Below are 22,001 nucleotides of genomic sequence, written 5' to 3'. Positions count from 1 at the left end.
AAGTTAAAGAACGACCAGATTGGGGCAGCCAAGTCCCACTCCTTCATTTGCCCAGTTGAAGACATGGTAATATACATTTCTTCTGCAGCTGCAGTACTCATCTTGATGCATATGGTACCTGGCATCATCTCCACCTGGTGTTTAGTGTTATTACTTCAGTATCATTAATTGTTGTGCTTGTAAAGGAGCACCAAGGACCAAAGGGATCTGGAGCCAGGAATTAAAGGTGACCCAAGCCCAGGCAATGCCCTCACCAATCATAGAATGGTTTGGGTTCACAAGGAGCTTAAGATCATCTAGTTCCAACCCCCCTGCTGTGAGGGGGGGCACAATCTCACAGGGCTCTCTGAAGAATTTCTACAGCAGGTCTACCTTGACTTGTTTGTGAAGCTACATCTAAAATCATGAGATAAAAATGACTTTTCTTACCAGCAGGACTTACATCCCTTCTGCTTCCTGACTTTCAGTATTAGTATTTGGTTAAGCCTAGCAATGAAACCAGGTGTTTTTCCTGCTTTATTGTGCCAATGAATTTACAGTTTAAATTATTGGCTGCAGGTGAAGCACTCAGCTCAGTGGAAGGAAAGGGGACTTTCGAAGCCATTGCCAGAAGCCCCAGGAGGCAATGCAGCAATCAGAAACAAACACATTCAGCCGCCCCTTTGCTGCAGCAGCGGGTGAGGCCAGAGGTTGATTACTCATGCAAGTGATTGTTATCCAGGACATTTCAGATTTTCTTTGGACATGTTTAGGGCTGCTGCTTCCATAGATAAAATTCAGAGTAGTCACTTTTTCTTCTATTCACCACACAGGACCAATACTGACTGATTCTTTTATGTCTCAACATTAGACACGTGAAACCATGGGGTACTTTCCCCTCCATCAGAGATCTATACAACTTCCCAATACAATACAGAAGCTCTCCCCTGCAAGGTAAACTCTGAAAGCTGAAAAATTATTTAACCATTAAGTCTTGCAAGAGCCACAGTTAGGCCACCTCCATTCCCATCCAAACTAAGCTGTACTGACAAAATATTTGCTTAGAAGTGTCAGAAGCCCTGTGCAGATGTTATATTGATCCTTTAAATGTTGGCTTTGCTAACAACAAATGCTCTTTTAGTTACAGGCACTGAGTCAGCGCAGTAAACAGCACTTCTGAGCGCCAGTCTTGGAACTAGATTTATGGCTAAATAAGTAAGTACAGCATGGTAAAATAAGGAACAGTAGAAATCAAAACAAGCAAAATTTCCCCAGTAAAGAGTAAACAAATGGAAGGCATGAATAAAATCACAAAACAATGTCATTCACCTCTGCTTCCCAGGACTCCTGAGAGATACTCAGGGAAGAGCAAAACATCTCAGACACAGCAGTGTAGCTCTTCATGCAACAAGAAGGTAATGTCTGAATTATAGATATATAAATTATCACTTCAATCTCTAATGACATCAGGCACCTTCCACCAAGTTCAATTAGAAAGAACCATGACTTTCTTGCAGGGAAGTATGAGCTAGTGAAATCCTCCTGGTTTTAGCTCCTGTTTTAGAATCAGGACTATAAAGCAAACTTATGTGCTTGGCCTTGGTTCAGACCTCTCTTGCCACAAGAAACAGAAATTCCAATGTTAATATTATTCACTTCTTCCAGCTCTGTCCTCTAAATCATTGTATTACCTCTTAAAGAACTGTGGCCTGACTTTGGCCTCCATTTGTAAAATGCCCTGTGCTCCTTTTGGCTTCTCCCTTCCAATCTGCATCTAAGACACAAGCATAAGTAGTCCACACAGGAAAGAAAATCATTGCAATGCTCATTTCCCAGTTACAGAGTAATTCACAGGGGCACAAAAGAGGTTAGTACTTTACCATCTATGTTAGTAGCACTGATAATTGTGTCCAAAGGAGCAGCATGCCAGACTGACAGCACATCAATTGGTCCCAACCAGCGAATAGGTCTCATTGATACACCCCATTTATATGAAAGGCAAGACAAAAGCTGTTCCTCTCCTGTGGAGCCTTTCTGTGAGAGCCTTCATATAGGTGAACATTTTAACATCAATGAGTGTTTAAGTCTATTCTTTCTGCTGCTACCAGGCCAAACTTTGAGTGAATAGTCACAGTGCTTGGAGGACTTGCAGCAATAAGCATCCATGCAAATGGCAGAAAGAGTATTAAAATCTGCACTGCAGCTGCATCTCCTCTAATTTGTAAACACAAATTTGCAAGAGAGAAGATACAACTGACTGACCTGAGCTTTCAGGCACTGGTCCTTGCTACATCCTCTCTCATCCAATTCTATATAAGCTTGCAGTTCCTTTAAATATATATTGTTTATAATTGCTCCCTTGTCATCAATTTTAGGTAACTTTCTGTCAATCCTTTGCTTCATCCACAACTTTTATTAGCAAAGATTTAGCATTTATGTCCATGTGGTTCATGGAAATTTTTAATAACACCAGAACTGCTATATATCCTTCTTACAGATGCGCTGGAAATGATGACTTTCCACTGACACCTGCTACATGAGATCAGTCAGCTCTTCATCCATTGTAGAGTGTCACTTTTTAATGCAAATGGCATTGAACATACAATAACAATGCATAAGAATAAAAGGATTATATCCAGGTAGTTACCATATCAACCAAACTCTAACTCTTCACAGAAATAAATTGGTTTTGTCAGAGATGACCTCTTTCCCCTAAAATTATAATTCTTGAATAGAGATACATAATAATTCCCATTCTGTAATGCTGTATTCACTGTCTTTGACATCAGTTATTACTTTGTTGTGAGTGAGATCAGGTAAGCTGCTCTATAGCTATATATATGAATCGTTTTTCATTTTTAATAGTGTTACATTATCATCATTTCAAGGTCCCATAATTAGTGTTGTACTAGGAAGTTATATCTATATAAGTTTTCAACTGACACCAAGCTGAGTGGTGTAGGTGACGCTCCTGATGGACAGGATGCCATTCAGAGGGACCTGACTAAGCTTGAGAAGTTGGCCCATGTGAACCCCATGAGGTTCAACAAGGCAAAGCTCCATTTCAGTGGGAACACACCAAGGACTGACGTGATACATTGGGTACTGAGAAACTCTCACCTAATCTGAGCTATCTACAACCTCTACAGCCATCTGAATGCCAGGTTTAGGATGGAATGTACCACTTTCTCCCTGCACTGAACATTGACAGAACTTTAGTATCTCTTTTGCAATATATGCTTCACTTTAAAGCAGGTAAAGTTGAGTGAGACAATTCCCACTATAAACACACCTTAGCACGTGAAGGACATGGGGCTCTCTGTCCTGCTTCATAAGATTGTGAGATCCTCCTCTGAATCCTACTCAGCACTGAACAAGCTGACTTGGTTTGTATGAGCTTCTTGTTCAAGGAAGCACAATGCAGTTTTCTGAAAGTGATCTAACTGCAGATAACAGCTTTTTCTGTAAGCAAAGCATACTGAGGTCTGTTCTATAATAATAAGTGATTTAAGCCTCAATTTTACATATCATCCTTCAGAATATTCCCTATGAAAAAATCCCTAAGTTGTCAAATATTTTAGAATTAGAAGAGACAACACGTTTTACAGAGTATATGTATTATAAAAGACATATCAGAGGAGCATGTCAGCTCAGAAATTTTCACTCGTGTTAAATTAACATTAATAACATATTGTGGTGAAACTGTAATAACAGGGCTGTGAGTCTGGAAAAGAACAATGTAAATGATCTGATAGTTTAAGTCTTTTTGCCTCCAAGCCATACCAAAAGAAAGTTAAATGGAAGGGATAGGAAAAATGGAAAAAAAAAACCAAGAAAAAGAGAAAAGAGCAGAGAGAAATATGTGGGGGGAAAGAGAAAGGGAAAAGGAAAGAGAAAAGGAAAGGGAAAAGGAAAGGGAAAAGGAAAGGGAAAAGGAAAGGGAAGCTCACACTGATTGACCAACGAGTGCCCACCTCTCCCCGCAGGTCTGTGTAACTTCATTTCTATTTGTGCTATAGGAGAAGTATCACTATTGCAAAAACTGCCTTCTGCATGAGTCCAAGCTCAGTTTCCTAAAACTCAGTTTTGAAGGCAACTCCCTCACTTGGAAACTTTGGTTAAGGTCACAGCATCGTGTCCATTATAGCAACCCCTGGCCAGGAACAGTGTGATCCTGCTGTCTCTTAGAGCTTTCTAGGTTTCTCACCTTCCCAGTAAAGTGCTACACACAACCCCCAGCTGCCAGCGCTCCAGCCTTCTGCCCTTAGGACTCTGCTGAAACAGTTTTTTCATTTTCAGTTTTATTCTTTCAAGAATAAGAAAACCCTGAGCTGCCAAGGGCTCCTCCAGGGACTTGTGTATAATGAATGCCAAACAAGTGTAGCTGTCAAGTTACAAGGATAACGCAGAGAGGTGAAAATAGGAGGACAAGAAGGTTAAAGCAAACATTATTTATTACCATGTATTAGGATCCCAGGATCTCAGCAGAACCCAGTGCATTGTCAGAGACTCAGCTACTCTCTCCATCTCCACCATTACTCCATCCCTACCATTACTCCATTCCCGCATCTCTACTTCCTCTCAGAAAGTGTGGCATTTGAGTCTTTCATCCCCTGACAGCTATCTTTAGCCCACCATAAATTCTATCCAAAGTTAAGGAAATAGCCTGCCAAAAGCAGACACTTAAAACTGTCTCCCAAAACTTTAGACCAGGCTTCAAAATATTTGCAAGGAATAACTCTTCTTTAGCCACTGACCAAAGATGAGCTCTGAATCTTTTCAGAGCTAAACCATAATAACCTTGCAAGAAAGAGAGATCTGGGGGATATGGGAGTGGGAAAGCACCTGCATAGAGCAAATTTCATTTTTGATGCAGTTAATATTGACAGTTTCCCTGTTGAAGCCCACACTTAAAGGGGAAGGGCTTGGGTGAGAAGATTTTTTCCTTAAGAAGATTTCATGAAAGCAGTTTCTCAGAGGAGCTTTCTCAGACCCCATTAGTTCTGCTCTTCAATTATTTAAACAGTTTGCTGTGAAACAGTTCCTCCAGCACACTTAACTCCCTGCAGTCAGTTGATGATGAAAGTGACTCCTATATATAGTACTACCTTTATTTGTTCTTTTATACAACACTGTATGTGGACCATTATGAAGCCTCAACATTTAAGGAGGGTTTTTTTTCCTCACTCTTTTAAAAATACTTTTTTCTTTTAAAACACCTCCACACTCTGTCCATATTCACTAAATACTTCTGGCAAATGTTCATTGTCACATAGTTTTTCCCAGCAAATGAACCAATCCTTAAGAGCCACCCACCCTTGGAAATAAATTCATAAGGAAAAAAAAAGCTGGCATATTTTTTCAACTGCAGTGGTGGAACTGACAGTGTAATGATACTGCAATTGCTTCTATACTAACATTATAATTGGAGCAAGGTGTAAGTAAAACAGAGCATCGCAGCAATCATGTGATTCCACCTTGTGGTTTAATGCCTTATGAAACTCTCGCTTCCATTCTGAAATCACAGTCTATCTCCAAATGGTGAAGTTTAAAAGCCATCAGTGCCAGGAAAATCACGCATTCATGGCCACAGCAGCCAAGGTGGATTCTGCCTTTTTCCCTTCAAATAAGACCAACGTTGATTCTGGATGAAGTTTCCATATTTGCACTCTGTTATCACAGTGATGGGCCTCATAAATGCCCATGATTCAAAGGGAAGAACAAACCCTTCCCACAATACAGCTTGCAGACTGAGCAAACACAGCTACAGCCCACCCTACTTCTCATAATATCCCAAGGCCATTATATTTTTCCACTAAAATATTATTATAAAAATGTATCAAAACCCAGCTGAATTGCTCTCAAGACTTGCCTGGCTGCTGAGTAGATCCCAACTGGCTGCAGTGGGAGTGCAGATATCAGCATTTGCAGGCCTCCCTCCCCCTTCATCAGCACAGCAGCCAGAAAACGTGGTTCTCTAACCACATATTCAGTGCCTGGCACTGTTCAGTACATGTTGTAGTTCACACAAAGGGCAAGAGAAACTACTACTAGGTTTTATACCCCAGAGAGCATTCATGCAGCACACATTTAAGATCCCAAGAAAGAAGAAGCTCTTCTTTGGCTCTGTCTACATGAACGGATAAGCAAGACTCCATCAGAGGGCAATTCAGAGCAGAAACCCAATTTATGTACCCTGATTCGCCCCTGAAAAAGCTATTCTCTTCCTACTGATTACAGGGGGAACGTAAGGACGCATGGCTTCCAAGTTACACGTCTATCAAAGGCTCCACAGTTACATCCATCCAATTAAAACAAGCATGGTTGGGTGCATTTCTGGACACGGAAGCCAAGGCATGTTCAAGCCCACGTCTATGCTAGCAAATGGTTAGCCTCCAAAACAAGGCAGCTGCTGACCATGAACGCTCCCTGGCACATTACAAGTACCCATCTGGGCCCTAGAAATGTTCCAACAGAGTTTTAGCTTGCTTAGGCCAAAATGTGCCAGACACCGGTGCAGATGAGTACATTACACTGCACAGAAATGCTTCTGGTCACATTTACGGTTACCAGTTTAGATACAGCCCATAAATATCATCCTTTGCTAAGAACTCGGTAATAAAGATCAAAAGGAGCCTTTTGGGCAAAAATGCTAAATTTATTTTATGGTCACAGGTCACCAATCTTTAAATGCATTCAGTTCAAACAAGGAAGTGGGAAAGGGGCTGAGTGCACGGCCAAGAAATGCTGTATGCTGTAGGGACAGGGGAAATGCAGGGAGCTCTGGCATTTGCAAAACACATGAAGTCCTTTTGAAGGTGAAAAAAAGAAAAACAAAAGGTAAATTCTTTTCCTACACTTTGCTTCCTGTCCTGCCTCACTTACACTGGATCTGTTCACATAAACGTGAAAAACACTGTTTTCCCCACAAAGGGGCAGGCTGTGCCATGCATTTCTTCTCACCCTGGATATAAGCTTCTCCCTCTTCTCCTTTTGACACCACCCACTGCCTTTTTATTTCTCATTTCTGTCTGTCCCGTGTTCTGGATCTTGATTCCAAAAGGGACCATCATCCTACTAAAAGTACTCACACCCCAACAGCACACATGAAGTGACAACTACACAACCCCACTAACAGAGGGACTACTGAAGAACTCAACAGCCCTATCTCCAGGTTGATCCCATCCTCTAACCCTCAGCCTATCTTCAGATGCTCTTTAAAGTTTCCTAGAGAAGCTCCTGAATCTTGGTGAGGATTCATCTTTCCGAGGGATATCTACACTCCAGGATTCACTGATAACCTCTCCCCCTCTAACACACCCACACCAAATGCAAGAAACTCGTTGGAGGGCTGACAGCAGACATATATTGTCAAGAGGACCGATGTAATTAGCACCATTTAAGTGAGCAGCATACAGAATTAATTTGCACATGCTCCCACAGGGAATAAACGGCACTATGGGAACTATGAATATAGCATCAGGCCTCAGCACTTCCCAGCTAATTTGCTTGCGTCTGCCCCTAAACAAATACACAGACTGTGTGCCAAGGAGCTTGTCGGCAAACAGCACAAGGTTTTGGAGAAAGCAATTAGCAGCTGCAGTGCTTTCCGCCCAGGCTGTAAAGTGATTGCTACTCCAGGGCATGAGCCTACCCCTTTCTCTCTGGTTGTCCCATCTTGGAAAAGAGGTGAAGCTTCACCCTGCAGTGTGCCCCATCCTAGTGAACTGCAGGGTTTCTCCATCATTGCCTTAGCAGATAAATCATAGAATCATAGAACGGTTTGGGTTGGAAAGGACCTTAACGTCATCCAGTTCCAACCCTCTGCCTCTTGAACACTGCCAGGGATGGAGCATTTGCCACTTCTTTGGGCAACCTGTTCCAGTGCCTCAGCATCCTCACTGTAAAGAACTTCTTCCTTAGATCTAATCTAAACTTCCCCTGTTTAAGTTTGAATCCATCCCCTCTTGTCCTATCACTACAGTCCCTGATGAAGACTCAAGCGTGTATAGACTCTCCTAATTCAAGCACTGTCAAAATGGTGAGATTCCAAGTTAGGGGTTATAATTTATTTTTAAAACGAAAAACCTAGGAAAACTGAAAACATTATCTTATTTGTTAAACTGCTACAAGAACAACGACTTGTCCAGAATAATAACAAGAATTCCAGCTATGGCATTCTGTTACTTCACAGTTCTTCTAAAAGTGAATTAATTAGAAGCAACTTGGTTCAAAGCTGATGCCTTTTCAGCTGATCAATAAATATACACTTGTTGTTCCCAAATAACTTTCAAGAGAGAAATATAGCTCAAGGACATGCTTAAGAAGGACTCTGACTGGCATTACTCCTCTGGTGTAATTATACATCTGCAAATTGAACAGTATCATCTTCCACGTGGGTATTTTTGGGGGCTCCTGTAGCAGAGGCTTTGGGACTCTAACCAGCAGTGCTATAATTATATCACAAGAGCAAAGCAAAGAAATTTCCATATAAATACAAAACTAGGCTCTGGTTTTGGTTTTGTTTTGTGAAGAAATCACCTTTGCAAAATCCAGAGGGTTTAAAGAAAATAGCGACTTTAGTTTCCTCTTTGAAGAAGCCAGGAGAAATTAACCTCCAGACAGAAGGGCCTGGATGCACTCAGCACACTCAGGAGTTTGCCTGGTTGCAGTCCACATCCTTCCACTATTTGAATTTGGCCTTTCGTGGTCAATACACTGAACTGGCTACACAGAGGCAAAAGGTAACAGCGGGCACATGCAAGGCTTGCATCACCAGCTGGAGAAACCAATGTGACACTTCTCTGGTGGCAGAGCTCTTCAGAAGAGATCCTTTAAGAGCAAAACATCCCTCTGATAATGTTCACAGGTATAAGCCTTGTGAATGGAAACAGTGTAGGGATGAAGTCATTGATCATGTGAGAACAAGGGTTTGTCCCAGAATATCGGGTACCAGAATGCAGGACCAAGCCTAATGCCTACTTCCTTAAATGCAAAGAGTTTTAAAGGGTCATTGACATTGCCATTTGACATCTTTACAGATTTCAAGAACTTTAAGGGACTATCTGAGTTTTACCGCTTTCAAACACAAAAAGCCAGGCTGAAAGCACTGGGTTTACTTCTGACTTATGATTTGAAGGGTAATTTCAGTCCACTATTAATTTTACCCAAATAGCTTCACCCACCCACCAGTTCTCACATATGCCACCAAGCCCATACTCTCTAAGGAGGTTTGCATAAGGTCTGGGCTCTTTACTCTCATGGGCACTTGCAGGAGTCTCTCCTCCGAAGCCTGAAAGCAGTTGAAAGAAAAACAAACAAGTGGGAAGTGCTTGTGAGGGCATCTGCCCCCTCCTCTCTCCACTACACAGAGGAAAGCAAGCGCTGGGGGGCTATTAATCAAAGTAGGCACAACCTGAGCTCTGTTCCTCCACCCAGGTGCACATGTTTCAGATTCCTCTTCTTCCTGCCCTCCTGCTCCAAGTATTCCCCACTCAAAAATGACAGTCATTCATTTTTAAAGGGAAAAAAAAAGGTCTGAAATGGCGCTTCAGGCAAGAAAACTCTGCAGGAGAGAATCAACCCAGAGTACAAAAAGGAAACAACTCAAGAGACAGAAAGCACATGGGTATCAATCAGCAGCTACAGCCCTGCCACTTCTGGACACTGAGGTCTTCATTGCCCAGAAAGAGCCTATCTGTGCCAGAAAAGCTCCTGTTTGTCAAGCCCTGTGCTATAATACAGGACTGCCTCACTGTGCAACTCACCTGTGCCATTTTAGTCATGTATTTGGAATTAAAGTGTGCTATTCTTCTGCTTGTGTGCCAGCAATGCAACCCAAGACTCCACACAGACATGCCAAGAGGAGTCAATGCTCTAAGAGTAGCAGCCACACAGCTACAAAAGGTATCTCACAGCATGGGAGAATCTTGGTATGATCATACCCATGGTTCCTCTCTATGGAGCCAAGCACGCTGACTCTCTGAAGAAGAACATGGTTAGCACTGATTTTTTAAAAGTATATTAAATAATTGATATTTTGAACTGAAAAGAGAATTTTTTCACTTTAAAAAAATAAAAAAGATCAAAATAAGACATTTTAATATCTTAAAAACTTTTTTCCAATCCCTCTCCATCACCAAAAACTCATCTAAATTGGCTTTTCCCAGGAAGTTTCAATCTTGATGAATTAGCATTTTCCCTATAACAGGCATTTAATTAAGAGGTCCCAGACCAATTCTGAGAGGTTTCTTTTCCTACAAGCCCATGTACCTGGGAGTATATGGTGCAAGAGGTGGATGATTTTGCCTGCTGCCAGTTAGGAAAGAGAGACTGATGTTTAAATCATAAATAAAATGAAAATTGCAGGCAGAAGGATAGTATTTCAGCTTGAGAGCCTCTGATGAGTCCTGGAGGACAACTTGCAGCAATTGCTCATCCTGCTTCTCTCCAGTCTTAGAAGGAAAGTGGATTCAGAAAAGCTATTGTGGATTCAGGGAAGGACACGTTTGCTGTCATCAAATGTCTTGGTAGCAGCTCAGCAGAAGTGGTCTGTAGTGAAACCGATCTCCAGAAGGTGTCCTTGCAGAGTCACTGCACATTTTAGAGCACTGATTCTCACCAGTTTGGTGTTGGGGGGGTTGGGTGTTGTTTTGTTTTTGTTTATTTTGCACATCCTTAATTTGTTTTTCAAGGACCCCTGGAACCTGCATTTCAAATTTAGGCCAAATAACAATTCGTTTTCTTCCATTTGGACCTTTCTGATATGTCTAAGTGATGCTTCTGCAGAGCATACCCTGCATCAGGAGGGGCTGTGCCTCTGTGAAGAGGGATTTCACACTCAGCTCATCTTCAGTCTTCATCACCTGGTGTGGGGATGCACTGTGATCTTGCTCAGCACAGCCCACCAGGCACAGCAGTGGGTGGACAAAGTCGTGCAGCATCAGGACCCCCACTGGTAGATGCCTTTGTACAGCACTAAAACAAAGATGCTCTCCTTGTACCAAAGAGGCACACGGACACTAAGAACTGGGCAGACTCTACTGGTTTAGTTCTTTTTCCTACCACATCTGTTATCTCAGGTATTGCTCCCCCTTTCTGGGTTAGATTAGAGGCTTATTATTAGTAGTAAAGTCAATAACTAGAAGAGTAATCCTTGGAGCTCTGTAGCAGTTATTTCCCACATTTCATACAGAGTGTGCTGGGCACAATGCAAAAGCAGGGAAGAGCAGGGACAGAGCTTGGCTGGGATGTTCATGCGTCTCTACACACAGAGAAGGCACAGCTAGAAGTGCCCACAAATACCTGGCAAAATCCAGAGCAATCAGCTTCAGTTTTTATGAGGGAGCACCAAGAAAAGCATCCCTGCAGAAAGCTCCCTGAGGGTCATTACCACTGCCTGTATGATCCAGAAGCAATGCAGAAAGTGTGTGGGTGCATGCTGCAGGGGAGATAGACCGCTATGGAAATCAATGGGATCAATGCAGAGCTGTTATTTGGCCTGGATCATAGCATCTGTCTCTCGTGGGCTATGGGAAATTAGCATCACAACTTCACTTACTAGGGAAGTTGCCTATTCAGTGAGGTTTGGCTTGCACTTATACTTTGCCAATGTAGAGGGAGAACTGGTAATGTTATCGTAGGGACTGCACTGCCTGAGAATGTTACCAGCTACCTTTTGCATGTAGGATTCTTCCTCTCCCAAAGAGAGACTCGAGCCTTAACTGAATGTGGTGAAGGTTTGTGCATGTTGACATGAGCTAGCTTCAGATGTACAGACTTAGGAAGTGCATATTTTATGTGCTGACCTGAAGAAGAAATTGTTTCTGGACAAGGGTGGTATGAGAATGAGTTTGTGCTTGCAGAGGTGTATCAGGGCACATGCTGCAGTGGGACTTTGTATGTGAAGGAAGGAACAGTGATGAAGTCTGCTGCAAGATTATGGCTAGGCACATTAAAGCTTTTCTTCAGAGCTTTCTGGTAAGATTAGAAATATTCTTTACAATCACCATTAGCTAGAGTGGCCAAAAGCATGAAGTGGCAAAAAGTATGAATTCGCTATAAAAATTATGCAGAATACATGAGAGGGGAATGCAGAGGATGGAAAATAGGCCTAAGGAAGTTAATCCATTTCTTTAAAAACCCCTTTTAGTAGCTTCAAAACACACCCCACAATATGGACCAGTTGGCCCTTTGCCACCTCCTGCTTCAGGGCAATGGAAATGGGATCCATCAGCTCAGCAAATACCACTGGTGAACAAAGGCACCACTGCCAGGATTTGTTGGCACCGGCACCATTCCCACGCATCGCCCCACATCCCCTCCAGAGAGCAGGACTATGTGTCTGACATGTCGAGTCCAAGTGTCCATGCCTGGCACCAGCACCGGGAGCTTTGTCCTCTTCCCCTCTCCGTTCCCCCTGGGTTTCTCAGAGGCCTGAGCTGTCTGAACCAGCTAGGGGGTTCCCTTGCACAAGGACCCGGCCTCATTGTGCTCTGCCCCAGTGAGCACAACTAATAACCGCAGCTCGCTTCCTTTAATTGCAGCTCTGAATAACCCAGAGCAAGTACCAACCCCTCCAACAAAGGCAAAGCCACCCTTACTGAAGAGCACAGCTGCCACCACACAGGTCTCTGCCGGTGTTCCACAAAAGCTGGTCTATTTGCATGGGAAGAGGCTATTGCAAGAAACAGCCCTAAGCAAAGGCAGGCCAGCCTGAATTCCAGGGAAGTCCCCATGGAAAACATGTGCCACAGCTTCCCGTGCCCACACTTGCTGAGTGCCAGCAGCTTGGTTAAGTTATTTTGTGCTGCACCAAGGTTTTCTAAGCAGCCGTGGAAGCCCAGAGAAATGTCATACACGCTGGTGACAAGAATTACTGCAAACCAGAGGGTGTTCTTCAACTCAGAATACAAAACAGATCAGCTTTTCTGCAAGCACTGGTAAGAAAAATGCTTATTAGTGCTAAGTGTGGTGATAGGCCACCTCTCTTGCTTAGTTACTCATTCATTAAAGTGAAATTAATCTGGACTTGGATCAATGTAAATGAGTGCAGAATGTAGCTGGGTGTTTTGTTTTGTGAACCCATCCGCTGCTGTTGCTGAGAGCAGAGAAGCAAAGCTAAAAGTGCGACACAGGACACCACAAACAAAGCTTTACCCCTGATAATCTGCTGTGAGACAGCAATATGTCCTGTTACGTCTGCTAGTCCCCAGAACTCAGCCTGAGGATGTGGAGACATTCCTGTGAATGAGGAGATTAATCTAAATAAGGCTTTGCTGGGGAGCAAAAGAAGGAGGCAGGGAAGGCAGCATGCCTCAAGTTCCCCATGTGGAAAGGTTAAAGACAACCCTGGCTTGGTAAACACTGAGAAACCCTCATATATAGCACATCACATTCTTGGCTTTGGCCATGAGGTTTCAGAACTTCTGTATTTCATTGGGCTCCTATTCTCAGCAACATCTCAGATTGGACTTCACAGTTGACTGTATGAAAACTCAAATCCACATAGAAGAAGACACCATGGATGTGATGTGCATAAAGACTGCTTACAAACCTGATAGCTGTGCCACCACAATGATAGCATTCAGGACTAGCTGAGGGATCCATCCACACCACAAAATACTGTAGTATGGCCCAATGCTTCCACACTCAAACATCCCATCTGCTCTAGAGTGCTCAACACCTCTATATGTCTATACAAACCAAACTTTGGCCACGAGGGCAAGAAGGCAGAGCCAAGCTATTCTTCCCACTCCCATCCACCCAAAACGAGGATGCCACATTCCCACTGCATGTTAGGAAAAGGTCCCTAGCCTAAGCCTGTGCTATTCCTTGAGTCATGTCTGGTCATTGCTTGGAAAGAGCTCATTAGCACAGAGTGAACCCATCCTGCCAAGGGTCCCATGGGCTATGGTGGGTCAATGCCAGAGGCCAGGCCTTGTACTGGCAGTTGTCTATCTTCCAAGGGCCTGTGCAACCCTCTGGGTTGCATTTCTCCTTGCTCCCCTGTGCATGCATGTGTAGAGTCAGGCTCTCCATCACTACTACTCAGCACAGTCATCCACAGAGAAGGACGTCTTATTTAAACTGATTGCCTCAATCTCAGAGCTCACTCTGAACTATTTAAAACAAGCAGGGACGTGGCTGAGTTACTCCAGCACTGATTGCAATGGAGCACAAAGGAAACAAGTCCATGTTAAGACCTTATGTACCAACGTTAGCTGGTACTGGTAGCTTAAGCTTCACCAGGACATTGCCTTAAGCTAGTAGTAATAGCTGTCCTGGCAGAAAAGAGTAGACACAGGCAGAATACCTACCAGATGACAGTGACCCCCTCCTACAAATGCCTATACAGGAGCATTTCTTTGGACAGGATATGTTTTTATATGACTCATGGTGTTACAGAAAGAGGGAATTTTCATATAAGAAGTAAGATAATGCAGGACTGAGTCCTTTTGTTGTTAGACTTGATCCATCTTGGGTCTTTACTTTCATAGCCACCCATTAGGTATCACATCATTGGCTGCACAGCAGAACTGACAGTCTTCATAACGATCAGTCCCAAGGCTTGTTCCTCTTGAGTTGTTCTGCCATGGCCCTTCTGGGAAGCAGATAAGTTAAGGGGGAGAGATACAGACCCAGTGCTCCTGGTGGGAAAGTGAGAGCTTGCTCTCTGCAGTGATCACCACCATAAGTGCATGCCCTTGTTAAGTGCCAGATATATGGCATTGTCTTCTGACTGAGGATTAGTTACTGAGAAACATCTTCATAGCCTCCCAGCCACTACACAAGAAAATCACTCTATTGCCTTATGGGCAAACAAAGTCTTCAATTTGTCTCTAATCATCTTCATTAGAGTACAGTTTGCCTTCTAATCAAGGACATGTTTTCCATTTTTAACTTCTTCCCATCTTCCACCCATGCCAGGGCCAAGATGCTGCAAACAACCCTATACATATAGACACATATTAAAATGTCCCTCACACCAGGGTTTGAAAGCTCAAAATCTAAGAGAGAGACGCTCTGGTGACTCTTCTGGTGGGAGAAAGCATAAAGCAAATATATTGGTCTTCTCTTAACAAAGAACTTTTTCAGATCTCTCTGCCAGATTCATAGATTTTACAGCTGCAGAAAATTATGACCAGCATCAAGGCCACTTGCACAGGACGTCAGATATCTTATGTTCTAGAGCAATGTCTGCTTGTTTGGAAATGGATCTCTCCTTTCACAGAAGAAAATGCTGTGAAAGCCAGCACTTTGAGGCTGAGCTGATCAAGACCACATCTCATACAAAGGCCTCAGCCTGCGTTTTAAAGAAACCAGGGAACCCACTCTACCATCAGTGTTCCAGTGATTATCCTCAGAGTCAGAAAAAAGTTAATCTTACATGCCCCTTGAGAAGCAATCTTCAGTTTCCTTTTTGTCTTGCTGAAGGGATTCAGTCAGTGTGCCATGATATAGTCTGCTTTGGAATGCAGAGGTTAGGGTCTACTCAACAATTCCATAAACGCAGTGAGTTTCAACATAACTAATGGGTCCACTGTTTTCATGTTTCCATGCTTCTCTAAAGGCATGATGGACACTGACAGTCGTATCTCCTAATACATTATTCCACAGGTGGTTTGGGAATTTAGCAACACTGGTGTTCAACGTCGCATGAATTTTCTAAGCCAGTGCAAGGTCATTTACAACTTCAAATAGAAAAGTAATTTAAAAGTAAGATTGGTATTCATCCCAAAGCCAAGAGTGAAACATTAAACAGACTGGCAGTCTTGTTCTAATAGAAGTATGTTTTAAACTGTTTCCTTAGATTACAATCACTAAAAACCCCACAATGTCAGTTCTTCTCATCAGAATATGTTACTGATACCATGTTTTTAAAATATCATAAATGTGAGAAGCTCCAGAGATAATATACAGTCCTTTTAGTAAATGTTGGGAGCATAAAGAGAGAATGGTACTATTACCTCTGGACAGTGAAGTTCTTCTGATGAAAGGCCAGATTCATCCCTGTCAGAAACAACTACTGAATCATGAGGCAGATTCACACTTGCTGCAACTACTGAGCAAGAATGAATTTGGACCTATACACAGAAAACAGAGAAGCATGACTAGACTATAAGCTCCCTTCTTTTCCTGATTTGAAAGGAGGGCTAAGCAAGCAACAACTAAGGACAGGACGGTGCTTTGGTGGGTCTACATTGGAGGCAAAGCCAGTACCATGTCTACAGAGCCATGACTCTCTTGATATCTTGCGCAGCTAGTGAGCGAGCCCAAGTTTTTATCACAAGTATCTATCCAGACAAACAGAAAGCTGCACATGTAGATCTAATATTATTTACATTGACTACTGTATATGTGTAGGTAAACTGCTATATATAATTGCTTTTGAATTAATATTGTTGTGGTGTCCTTCACTAGAATCGCTTCCTAAGCTGGCCCATTTTAACTAAATACCCACCTCCCACAGTTGGATTTCATTTCTTTATGTTTCATCTTCATCGAAAAGAGCTTCCAAAGCAGAGTGAGTGTATCCAATAAGGAAGGTTAAATGCTGCTAGGCAGAATCATAAAGGAGTAAGCACTGGATGAAAACTATCACTAAGCACATCTTCACACTATCATTCTAGCGTAGTTCCTACTCCTTACAAACCCCAAAGAGTAGGAGAATAAAACTTAACATCCAGCCTGACATCTTGGACAGAAAATGACATGAAAAGCTCAGCCTAAGAGCAGGAAAATACCCAGATGTTGGTTTCTCTTTACTGACTTCGGCTGCTTTTTCATAGGTCCCAACAACCCTGGGAAAAACATCCATAACGTGTCAAAAAAAACCACCGCCACCAAAAACCCAACAAAACCCCAGAAATCATAGAATCATAGAATGGTTTGGGTTGGAAAGGACCTTAAGATCATCTAATTCCAACACCACTGCCATGAGCAGGGACACCACACACTAAACCTTGTCACCCAAGGCTCTGTCTAACCTGGTCTTGAACACCGCCAAGGATGAAGCATTCACAACTTCCTTGGGCAACCCATTCCAGTGCCTCAGCACCCTCACTGGAAAGAACTTCTTCCTTAGATCTAATCTAAACTTCCCCTGTTTAAGTTTGAAGCCATTACCCCTTGTCCTACCACTACAGTCCCTAATGAAGAGTCCCTCCCCAACATCCTTGTAGCCCCCTTCGGATATTGGAAGGCTGCTCTGAGGTCTCCACACAATCTCCTCTTCTCCAGGCTGAACAGCCCCAACTTTCTCAGCCTATCTTCATAAGGGAGGTGCTCCAGAAATGACTATACAATTATAGATACATTGCAGATACATGTCTGCATTTTCCACATTCCCATCCAAAAAAATATAATTAAACGTCTACTGATATAATGAAAACTCAGTCTGTACTATACTGAAATTAGGATACTCTGCTCCCCCCATGGGAGCACAGATCCACCCAGCATGAATAGCGTGTTTAGACATTCCTGTGGTTTCCATTCCCTAGATTTTATTTGCATTTACTGAAAGATAATCACTTGACTCACTTCCAGGCATATATATGTGTGTGTGTGTATATATATATATGTAAGCATATGTATACATTAAAAAAACAGTGGATGATATAAAAAGAACTGAGTGCCAAAAAAAAAAGAGGTGGAAATAAAGGATGCTGAATAGAACCTGTATTCCAAAGAGGCTAATTTCAAGGTAGGATTGTGGAGGATGCTCGAGTCCATGGGAGATGTGGAGTCCCCCATCAGTGACCACAATCAGATAACCAGCCAGAACTTCCACTTAGTGAACTGACCAATACTTCATCTCCTGCTCTGCTTGAAACTATACAGTAACAGGCAGTGCCTCCCTGGGCAAAGCAGATGAAAGGGGGAATGCCCTTGGTGCCCTCAGTCCTATTGGTTTCTGGTGACGGCAGGTTACTTGGAACCTTATGCTATAATGAAGTGTGGGTGGGGGGAGAAAAACCACAGACAAACCAACCTCTGTGACTGTGAATTTGGTGGCATAAATTCGTCTGCTCTTCTTGGCATTTCTCCCTCTCACTCCACCACAGCACAGGGTTACGGGTAGAAAACACTTTTCCTGAAAAGCTGGTTTTCTCCTGCACATTTTGTGGTGAAGGGAAGACAATTATTGGGAAGAAAAAAGAAAAGAACAGAAGATGAAAGGGCCAGCATCACACAATTACAGCCCCAAGTGCTCCTGCACCACTCCTGAACTGCACCAACATAACATCGTCCTGGCACAACACTGGTGACTTGCCAATCAACAGTAAAGGAGATGTGAGCAGCAACACCACCCAGAGACCTCCAGAGCCAGGTCAGGCCGATCTTGAATGCTGGACTGTGCTGAGCACACTAGGAAAATGTAGGGACATCCACACACACACGTAATACTTCCATGTATAGCCAGCAGTGAGGAACAGTCTCCTAAGAATTCCTGCATTTGTTTCCTATCTCTTCTCTAATAGCAGGACAAGAGTCACTTTAGGAGTGAAGAGGTTGGATGCAACACAGGATCTCTAAACCCCAAGAAGTATCTTCTTTATGCTTGGGTACACCAAACTTCGCATGGAAAATCTTCAGTTTCTCATGGAAAGGAACTGCACCACGTGTAAATCAGGTCTAGCAAGGGTTTTTTCTGAGGTCTTTTACTGCACTGCTGTGTGAGCTCAAGGAAACCACTGGTATCATTCAAAGTCACTCAGACTTGATGAAAACAATTGTATGAAGTTGTGGCAAAACAGTCTAACACTTCTTCAGATGTTTGCCTAATTACACAGTTATTATCTTGCTACATTACTAGTGCATGGGAAATAATCAGCAGAGAGATATTACTGAGCATAAACACAGGTGAGTGAAACTACTCCATGCTCCAGATGAGAGTTCCAAAATAAAACTTACTGCTTTAGTTGTAATCTAAGCTAAGACCATTAATGTTAAAAGAACTGAAAAAAGTAAAGAACCTGCAGTAGGATCTGAACAAGGAAAAACCTTCTTGTCACTGTGAGACCAAGAGATGGGTTTGGAATTTCAGCAGACAAAACGTTTTATGATTTAGAAATGCACCCATGAAAATCAAGGAAAAAAACTGAGACTTTTCTTTATTCCAGGCCCCCTGCTCTAAAACAGATAAATATATCCACCTCCTGAGCCAAATCACTGGAGAGATGTAAACAACTTAGGAACAGTTTGTAGAGCTGAATGTGATGGCAGGGTGTAGCAACCCAGCCACCAATTCCATTTGTTTAGCAGCCCTATGCCGTACTCCTGTGCTGTCAGCAAGTAGCCAGGACAGTATTTTTAACTACATAATATGCAAAAGGATTTACAATGAAAAACCACAATCACCCACTGGGATAAAATGCTAATTATAGATGATGAAAATCCTTCATTCTGAGCTAGCCATAAATTAAAGAGATTCCTGCGCACCATCTTCCATTGTGTGAAGCCGCAGCGTCTTACAGCATGTAAAAAGCTGTGAGCATGTAACTGGTGATAGATACATTATAAATATAATATTAGCCCCAAGGAAATTAATTCTTCAGGATATTATCAAGGCCACCACAGAGCCGCAGAACAGCTTGTGAGGTAAACAAGACAAGCATCAGCTCCTGTGCTTGCTTATAGGAATAGGAACAAACTGTGGAAATGATGCTGAATTTCTGAAGGATTTGTAGCTCTGCAAATTCCACATTAGTCCTGAAGCAGTTCTGTTAAAAATCAACATGCATGACTCACTATTCCAGCACAGACTCCAATAGCTTAGAGGAACAGTTAGCAGAAACCTCCCTAAATATATTGATTTGTAACTAACACAGTTAATTTTCTAGGATAGTTTGCCCTTTTTCGTGGGATGCTATATACTCACAGCTCAAGTAAGACTCGTGGCCTATGTGTTACAGCTAAGATAATGATAGCTTCTTTCTGGTTTTATACTTTGTTACCCTTTTCATTAAAGCAGCGAGCTCTGAACTAATTGGGCCATAAGTGTTGAAGGAGGGTCATTTCTCTGTAAGGAAAGTTGTGATTGCAGGTTGTCAATAAGCTGGTCTAAGGCAAGAGCATTATACCCAGTGTTTGAGCTCTAACAAGACTCTTGGGGCTGAGCATTGCCAAAATACATAGGGAAACATAGTGTCAGGAACTGGGAAAAAAATAGATATCTAAGGTTCTTAGCCTACACATCTCAGTGACCTTCCCAAAGTACCAAGCAGAGCTCTTTCACCTCTGCTAGAGCTGCACCAGAGAGGACTGAGGTTGAGTTTCAGGAATTTGAGGCTCAAAGGCTGGTGTGGATCACGTCAGTCCGCTGGGATTGTTATCCCTGAGCTCATCCCCTCTCTATCATGATCTTTATTACGTGTGCCATACAAGAATCAGGATATTCAAAACAAGTCACACTGTCTTCCAGAAGAGACCACTGCAGAGCCACCATTCACAGGGACACTTGCAAATGGCACGCACAGTGAATTCATCAAAAACTTAAACGAATAGATTTTAATTACCCAAACCCTTACTTAGGAACTCCACTGGTCCAAGGTCATTTCCCAGCTTTCCAGTCCTGTTCATAGCCCCAAACCCACAGGATGCATCAGTAGTTCTTCTACTGGTTTTTTTGGCAAGGTCCTATAAGTGAATTCTTAGCTTGTCTGTGAGGGAAGGCAAATGGTATAGACCAACTAACCAATGGACTAGGTTAACATGGGAGCTGGTCTGAGCTGACATCCTCCCCATTTTGATTCCAGCACAGTACAGTTTGGTTTAGGGTCTGACTTTGTTACAGTGAAAACCAGAAAGAAAACAAGAGTAGATTTGCAGGCCTGTCTCAGGATCCAACCTTCATCCTTCAATTAACAAAAAAAGCTATTTGCAGCATAGATGTCTTTCACCAACATTAATTTAAAAAGCTGTCTCCTTCTCTATTACTCTTAATTGAATTTCAGCCATTAGTTGTTTCTTAAAACATTATCTCCTTGCCATAGTGAGTCAACAGACTGCAGCAGGTAGTATCATAATGTACTTCACTTCAAGAGTTGATTTATCACCATTTAGGAAGAAGCCCAAGATAAGAGAGAGGAAACCATTCTTAGTCCCTTAGGGATGAAGTAAATTTAGCAGTACAATGTTTGACCCAAAACATATGGCAATACTTGACAACAGTTCTCTAAATGGCACTGTCCCCTGCAACTGCACAAATACTGCAACATCAGGTAGCTAGATGAGAAATGCATCACACACCTGAGCTTGCAGCCACACTGGTCTGTATCTGCATCAGTAATTTAAATCCCAACAGACCGGTTTACTGGCATAAGGAATCAAATATTAGTGTATTCCCAGAATGTGGCAGGGAAAGATGCAACTCTTGCTTTTGGCCATCAAAGCGAGGAATCTGGTGAAAGCAAGTTATCTGAGCTCTCTCAAAAGTTAATGAAAAGAGATGGGCTCTCAGAGGTTGAATCATGCCACCTTGTCTTAGACACTCTTCTTTGAAAAGGATGAATCACTCTCTGGAGGTGTCTATTCCTTTCTACTGACTATCAAAAGAGTCTAGACGAGTATCTTTCAGGCCACTGCAGTTAGATGATATGAGTCCCACTGAAGATACTTGAATATAAAGACACAGTAATGTTTAATTCAATTCATGGATCTCAGTTCTGATCCAACATCTGTTTTAAATTCAGAAACACTCTTTAATCGAAGTTATTTGAGTCATTTGTCAGAAAGTGTTAGCACTAGCGACTACAATTCTGCTGCAGCATCCTACTTGAGTCGTATTAGTACTGCAGCCTCTCACAGAGATGTTATGTATTCACTGCCAAAACTGAAAGGTTTTTATAGTAGATAACTAATATATGCTATCCATCTTGCTATAAAACCCCAGAGGAACAAAGCACAGTGATTTCCACTGCAGTGTAGTTAAACATAGTCTTGCCCAGAGGTGGTGGATTGGGTTGATCATGTGTAGTTACACTGCAGTAAAAATGTCCTGTATTTCATCTTCGCTGGGT

At 42.5% G+C, this 22,001-nt stretch overlaps 1 protein-coding gene across 1 annotated transcript in view; it reads right to left on the bottom strand.

Annotated features, from left to right (window-relative positions):
* Positions 1–22,001, bottom strand: part of COL22A1 (collagen, type XXII, alpha 1) — a 194,292-nt gene that overhangs the window by 156,054 nt on the left and 16,237 nt on the right. The window lies entirely within an intron of this gene.

Source organism: Nestor notabilis, unplaced genomic scaffold (genome assembly GCF_000696875.1).
Source record: "Nestor notabilis isolate BGI_N333 unplaced genomic scaffold, ASM69687v1 scaffold780, whole genome shotgun sequence".
In the NCBI taxonomy this organism is placed as follows: Eukaryota; Metazoa; Chordata; class Aves; order Psittaciformes; family Psittacidae; genus Nestor; species Nestor notabilis.
The sequence above is the reverse complement of the archived record's forward strand: the minus strand, read 5'-3'. Positions and strand labels throughout refer to the sequence as shown.